Genomic DNA, 8,147 nt, shown 5'->3' with positions numbered 1-8,147 from the left:
ATGCAGAAGTGTTACACCTAGCTTACATAAACACATTTGTTTGTCAGGAGGATTACAGAGGAGAGTTATAGCTTAGTGTAAAAGAAGAAAATAGATGGGAGATGTAAATTTTTGGTTTTGCTCCCAAAAAATCAGTCATCCAAAATCTTTCTCAGTATTTCCTAAAGATTTCTTAACTAACCTCTTTGTGCATGATCTTGTAATTTTCTTTTGCAGTGTGGGGCCTCTAATTCATGGGCAGAAAACAATTACTTGTTTTTTTCCAGTAGCCCATTGGATTTTACCCAATTACTACTGCCCTAAGACAAATCACTTGCGTTCAGTGTATAGACATCATGTCCATATGTATGAACAGATACGGATGGTTTGGCTCTGCAAATATTTTGGTGTAGGTCAACCAACATTCCTTGAAGAGGAAGGTATCCCTTGTTTTGGGTGTGTATTTCCCCTGCCCTTATTTGCCAGCTACTGTGTCTGCTGCTGCTTTTTCTGCTAGGTGAGCAAGCCTTGCACCAGCAGTTAAGGATAACTACTTGTAAGGATATTTAACCTACCGTAATCAAGTAATTGCTTATTAAAATTTGAAAACTTGGTTACTTATCCATACAATCTCACTTCATTTTTTTTTGTATTTTTTTTTTTTACTTTTCAGTAACAATTAGGTTGTATAACATTTATTTGCTCTAGTACTTGAAAAGGCACCACCTTCCTAGTTAACAGTACTTGTGATTAAAATACAATATGCTGAGATTCTTGCAATAGTTTCCATGATAAAATTATGCTTAGGAATAGTGGTTAATTTTTGCACTAAAATATTTGTGATAGAAGTTTGCAGCATTTCAGTGTTGCTTCCTTTTGATGTGAATTTGCATTAAATTCAGAACAGACACTAGATTATGCAAAAAAGTCCTTCATATTTATAAGATACACTTTGAAAGTGTTCTCAGAATGATCACAGCAAAAAAAAAGGCACTGGTGGAAAAGATGTTAATGAAGATAAGAACTTTCTTTTATATGCAAAAGAATTTTTCAAGTTAGCTAGTCAAATTTTGGAATTGATGAAGCAGACATAATTGTGCATATTTCCATCTGTATAGTACCAGTAAATTGTTGATGGCCTTTTTAATATCCTCAAAGTTACACATATTTTCCTTAAAATCTTCTAATTATGTTAATCAAATGAAGCTGATCAGACATGGTACTTTCAGCAAAGTAGTCAGCAAGGAGCAAAATACTGCCATGTAGATTTGTAAAATAGTAGAAGCCAAGCAGTAAGAGAGCTGACATGTTCCTACTTTTATTGCACTTTATTAAACTTAGCTCAGCCACATTTAGTAGACTTAATGCAGCCAAAAGCAAGATCATAATCTAGAATCATACACCTAGACTTCAGATTACACTGAAACACAGGATTACCTGGAGCTGGGAAATCAGCCATTTTGAAAATTTTATGGGAGAGGAATAGAATGAGGAAGCCGTTTGTTGAGGACAATAGGATGTATATTTCTTGGTTGTGATGGCAATAAAACCAGACCTTTAGCTGTGTTTACAGGCCTGATGTGACTGCTACTGGAAAAAACTGTCTCTGGTTTACAATATAAGTCATGAAGATGAAAGGCAAATGCTAGTCTAAAAGGCCAAAGCAATGCACTTCAGAGGTTGAAAAACAGGAAGCCTAGCTATCAGAGTGAGATCTAATGGTGATGAAACTGATAGCCAGATATGGGCACGCACAGTTTTGGAAAAGTAGCTATAATTGTAAGTATGGTTTTGCTGCCTACTGCTCAGGCAGTGACAGGGGTACTGAAGAGAGACTGAAACAGAGCTGAGAGCAAGATACCTGTGATCTGACACACACAGCAGCCCTGGAGAGGCTGCTGCAGAATGAGAGTGACCAGATGGACAAGTCCAAATGCATGAGGGAAACGTGCAGCATGGGCCCCACATCTGGTGGGGTGAGCACTGCAGACAAAGTGCCCACACAGGGGACATGAGGTTCGCCAGGTGAGGGATCCATGACAACTCCCCAGCACAGGATGCAAGATCACCAGCTACATGAAGGATAAGGAAATTATCAAGAGGGCTCCAGAGACCCTGCAGAGAGGGTTCCAGGGGTCTGGAAAGAGTAGCTAACATTATTACCTAGCACAGCTCTTCCTATGGATAGTAGGGAAGGTCCAGCAAAGGCCCTGAGGAATATTATCTGGGTCTAGAAATTGCACAATATGAAAACACCCTGAACAAAGAAATACTTCAAATTACATAACTAACACATACACCGAAACATGTTCAATTTTGGATGATTTCAAGTTAAATTTTAAGTTATGCTTTAGGTCTTCTGTAAAACAGAGCAAATTCCTGAATTTGGGACTAACAAAATCTATCAAAGCATATAAAAAAAAAAAAGTCTTTACTTCCATATGGTCTAACCTGCAAACCAGGCTCAACCAGACAGAATGATTAGGATGTGAAACAAGTGAAATTTAAAACAGAAGAGCAGCATGGTTTGAATATTTTAAAATATGGACAACTGACTGTTTACCAAGGCCTGTGAAAATTCTCTAATGCCTGTGGGTCTTTCAAACAAGTTTGTTGTTCTTCAATAATGCTAAAAATGGGTGACATTTCTTGCCTGGAATATGCTAAGTATACAAAGATGTTCATATGTTGTAAAGTCTTAAAAATTGATTAATATTTTTTCCTCTTTAAATAAGAAATGTTTTCTCGTCTCTACAGTGAAGTTTAAAAAAACCCCCAAGTACTGCAAGCACCGTGGTTTTGAACAGTTAAAGCTTTGATGTCTGATGTGATTCATTCTTGCAAACTCAAAGATTTAAACCTTTTCAGCCATTTGAGATTGTCCATACAAAACACCAAAGTTCTCCTTAAAAGGAAGACACAGCAGCATGTCAAGATTTTTCTGCCTTGGTTTTGCATGTAGGTTTCAAGCTTGATCAGCCCAGGGGCACGTAGCAGTAAGTGTAGGAAGTCATTTTCATGTTTAGTGCCACCTCTTCGAAACCATCAAAACTTTGTTAGTTTAATTTTTCTTTCTCTGGTAAAAAAGAAAAAAAAAAGGAACAATCAGTTCTTCTGTTTTCTAATAACTCCAGAATCAGTTTAGCTAAGGCAGATTTTTCTGGCCTAAGTTAGGTTTTAAGAAGAGGACTTGCTCCTTAGCATCACAGAGCTATGAAAACCTCAGTGGCTGTGGGAAGACACACATTGCAGTAGTGCTGCTTCAGCTCTCTGCTTTTGCCTCCGTTTGGCTGTAGGAGCAATGTCCTGCATTACAATATTTTCTAGTTCCACTGTCCTTGCTCAGAAGGCCTCTTGTTTGCCACTGCTCTTTGCAACACTATAAGGTCTCTGCAGGCTGAGAAACCTGGAGAAGGGGAATTGCCCTAATTCTGTATTACTGCAAGGTGACCTCCTAGATCTCTCACACCTTACTTGTTGTCTTGTCCATGTTACAAAGAGTTATTCCTCCAAGTAGAAATCCAGCACTGTTGCTCACCTCTGGCAGCAGCTGCAGCAAATGCTGTCTGCTAGCACCCAAAATTGCTGCAGTGACTCCCATGGCACCAGAACATTCTCATTTCACAGTAACTCACCCAGGGAATGGCTTTAGCAGCAGCAGCCTGTGCTATAAACACACACCATCAGCTCTGCCATCCAAAAACTGCCATTAAGAAACAACATATTCCAGGTGTCCAAAGTAAGTCAGCAAGCAATGTGGCCCAGCAGCAAGACAGCAGATTGTTTTCATATTTCTCATCATCATGTCATTGAGGGTGAAGCAAAATGTTCAGCAAGACCTCCTGCTGAAAACAGCAGGAAAATGCTGAAAAATACCTTCCACTGTGACAGAAAGAGATCAAAATATTTAAGCACTTTCAGCACTCCTGTGTATCATTTGTGTATTTTCATTTTGCCTTGGTTTTTATTTCAAGCCCTTAAAGAATTTTATAGTAATTAAAGATAAAGGAAGAGAAGTTGCTATTCCAGTTTTACAGATGGAGTAATTGATACATGGAAAGGCTAAAATGGATTGAAAACCATCATCCAGTGAGTGTGGGGTGCAGGGCAGGAGATGACCAAACACAGATGACACTTGCCAGTGCAGTAACTGCTGAAGTCATAGTTCCCCTCAGCAATATATCCCCACAGTGCAGGTTACTCCAAGCTGTTAGATGTTCAAGGCTAGACACATCTCCAGCTTGGTTTATATTAAAAATATTAAATTTTAAGGTGAAAGTGTAGTATGTGAACCAGCTGCAGAGTCCAGACCAACAAGAAGAACAGAAGTCTGACAAACCCAGCCTTCAGGGCAAAGACGGCCAAAAGGATCTAAGTAAACCACTCTCTAGGGAAAAAGAGATAACAAGTCATGCCAGGCAGCCATCTAAGATGGCATAAATATCTGCTCTGCTGAGTGGGGTGAGCTCCAAATTGCCCCTCTGTTGTCCCATTCTGTTCCACAGCTTCATTAACGCTGACATTAAAGTTTTGCTGGATGTGGTTTGTATGCTGGTTTACTTCATAACACTTCTTTCTTCCAAGGGCACTGGACCAGTGGAGTAGATGGTTTAGGAAGAGAGGACAGACTTCAAGAATTAAAGAAAAAAATAAAGAAACATCAGTTGGAGTGGTTTAAATATAATCAATCTTGTCAGGGTTCAGGGTGAGAATCAAATGAAAGACTCCTGTTTTGTACAGCAAATGTCATCAACCCAAAGAGCACAGACAAACCCAGGGCACATTGGTGAGATTGTTTCTACACTTCTCCTTTGCTCTTGGCCACAGGTGAGGAATGGGTTGAGGGAAGGGGGTCTGTTCTTGTAAACTTCTTCTTTCCTGGGCTGAGAAGGGTCCTCTCCACCAGTGTTCAGGTTTCTCAGTCATGTGAAATCCCAACCTGTGCCACCTTCCAGGCTTCTGATCTTCTAAGATCTGAATAGCCATTTCACCCTTAGGCCAGCCCTGCTCCTAAAGGACCTCTGCCCTGCAGACTCTTCAGGGACAAAATTTATTTTACTAATACTTTATTGGAAAATGGGTTTATGCGTTTCTGAGTTTGCTTAATTATTCTCTCTGCAAAATAAAGGGTTGTTAGAATATATCTGTACATCTATTTCTCACCCTGCCTCTGGGAGAATGATGTTTAGATTACCCCTTGCTCCTTGCAATGCAAGCACCATCACCTCTACTGAGATCAGAGGGACTCAGCCTGTGTAATGTGATTTAGAGTCATGTTTATTCTTCTCCCACTAGACTTAAAAACATAGTGGGCTCTATTTGTCTCCTTCTAAACTGACTTAACACAAATACCCCAAAATAATTCTCCTGACCTGAATGTGCTTAAGTTTTCCTATGTGGTCACAGAGACATTTTATCCTTTAAGCAGTTGTCACATATTATTTGCATCCTAAAAAAGTATTTCATGTTTACAATTAAATAGTTTCTAAAGACAAATCCTAAAAACTCTTGGTGTGAACTTTTCCCTGGCATGCAAGACTGATCTTGCACAACTCACAGACTGCTGGAAAAAATGTTTGTTATTTACCCAGGATATGCATTATATCCTTATATGAGGATATAATATAAAGTTTAGAAACTTTCATAGAGCTTTCATGATCAACCAGAAATTTTAAACCCCTCCATATTTCTTAGCTGTTGGAAAAGATGAATAGCAGTCTGTTCTGCTGGTCAATGATGTTCTCGCTTTTCCTCCTACACCCAGTCTCCCTGGGGCTCACATTTTTAATCTGTGCCCAAAAAGCAGTCTGGCAGTAGGGCAGCTCTTATCAGTCAGAAAGGGACAGTCAGCAATTGTCAACAGATAGCCAGCAAAATTAACTTCAGGCAGTGCAGTTGGCTGCAGTTAAGACAATGTGCATTGCCAAAGAGCAAAGGAAAATAGTGAAAGCTGTTTAAGGGTTGCCTTCTGTTCTACTGAATCAGGAGTTTAATGATGCTAAAGATGAGCAGAGAGGCCCTGTGCGTACCCCGGGGCAACAGCAGGAAGTTTTTTACCCTCTTCTTTTTGCTGGGAATTCATTTCCTACAGGAAAGAGGAGTGCCTACATCCCAGCACAGACCTATGAGCAACCTCAGTATGCAGTAATGTCAGCATTTGGCAAAGGGCTCCAAATTAATTACAGCTACAAGTTTCACCTTTGCCTGAAGCTGACACTCAATCTCTTTCTGTAAGTAGTGTAAGCAAAGATACTATTAGGGAATAATAGGGGTAGTGATAGGAAATCTGCTCCTTTCTCTCAGTCTCTTGCTTGCAAAGAGTCTTTATTGCAGCTGCTAAGAAAGGGCCTGAAGCAACGTCACCCACAGCAATGTCAGTCTCTCTCCTGAGCCTCTGGAACCAGCAGTGATCTGGTCTGTATGTTCCTGTACTACTAAGGAAGCAAAGGTTTGTCAGCAAACAGGATCCGATAGCTTATAATACACAAATGTGAGCCTGAACCTAAAAAACCTTCCAAATTATCTACTGCACTCATCTCTTGATGGCTAGTTTACAATACCTTGGTGTACCTTACATAACTAGTTAAGCAATTATTTACTTTCATTTATGTCCTTTCTGTATTTGCAATATCCTTAATTTCTCATTGCAATCACAAATATTTAATCACAATTTTTTATCTCTTGGGACAATTGTACCTCTAGATCATCAAAAACACAAATGTCAGAATTACCCAGCCTTGCAGCCCTTGTCAAAACAATCCTACATCTCTGTAAATACATTCTGCTCCAACACACTGGGTGTGGCAGGGCCATCACCTTTTACCCAATTAGTAAACACAATTGATCTGTGTGGCAAAGAGAAGAGTCTTGCTTCCATTATGTAAACAAATAAATTTTTTATTAACAAGTCTCTCAGGAGACACCTGTTCTACCCCCCTTACACCACTAGCTTTAATAGAAACCTTTCCATAAGCAACACAAGTTCAATCTAAGCATGCTTCTCAAATCCTCTTGATTTTCAAGTTGCAGAGTATGCTTATGGAGCAGAAAGTACTCCTGTTTTCCCAAGATTGCATCAATGCCACTGATAGAAATAAACTGGCCAAGATTAATGACATGGGGCAGCTAAGACACAACCTTTTTCTACAGCAGAATGCTGTGCAATATTTCGTTGCAGCTGGCCTTGGATCTCTATACTACAGGCTTTATTTTTCTCATTCTCCTGGCTGTAGTACCTTATTACAGCAGGTGTTTTACCCTCCTGCTTTTACCCTGTGCCATGCTGTCTCCTCAGGTTTTTTAAGGTTAACACCAGTTTTCTTTTCATAGTTAACCTCAAAGCAAATCTCAGCATAACCCTGACGTTTTAGTGCTTCTCTGAGATCCATTGTGTAACCTGGCCACCTGAGCATGCAGGACGTTCAAAAGAAGCCATTGCCAAATTTCCAGCCTTCTTCTCACTGCCACATGAAAAATCTGAGAGAAAGAAATCCATGGCTTCTGCCAGGTCTGAAGAGTCTGCAAAACAGGGTGGTCAGTACCCAAAATGCTGTGGTTGCACTGAGCACTGGACACTCCTGCCAAGGATTGGAGCACTTGAAAGAGAAATTCCACCTTCTCCCAGGCACAGGAGCTAAGTGCTGCATTTGATGCAGCAGATAATAAACTGAACTGGAGCTGAAGATTTTGTTCCGAATGCTTGGAACATTCTGCAACAGTTGATAATTTCCTGAAATTTCTGTGGCATTCAGCAATGTAGGATCTCTCATTACTAGATTTCTTCACAATAACTATGATTGTTTTGAGGTCCATCCTGCAAAAGCAAAACCATCCCACCTGTCCTCTGGAGCTTGTGCAGTCATCATGTTACCACTGGCTCCATTAAAAATTAGCATTTGCTCATGGCTGATCCAATGCCAAATATTCCAGTAAATAGCAATAATCAAAATCCATTAAGTCAATGGGCCAGTTGTGGCTTGTTTTCCCTACCTTTTTACTGTTCTGTTTTTCATTAGTAAGAAGGCAGATCTGTTCCACATAACTTTGTTAACATTTATCTGAAAGCTATCTGCTACAGAGAGGCCATCAGAGTTCCCGGGAAATACAAATAAAGACCAAACCAAGCAACTTGATTGAGACTAGGTTTGTAAATTTGCTTATCTTCTAAC

The sequence above is a fragment of the Zonotrichia albicollis genome, chromosome 3, assembly GCF_047830755.1.
Source record: "Zonotrichia albicollis isolate bZonAlb1 chromosome 3, bZonAlb1.hap1, whole genome shotgun sequence".
NCBI classification, from domain to species: Eukaryota; Metazoa; Chordata; class Aves; order Passeriformes; family Passerellidae; genus Zonotrichia; species Zonotrichia albicollis.
This window is presented reverse-complemented; position numbering follows the sequence as displayed.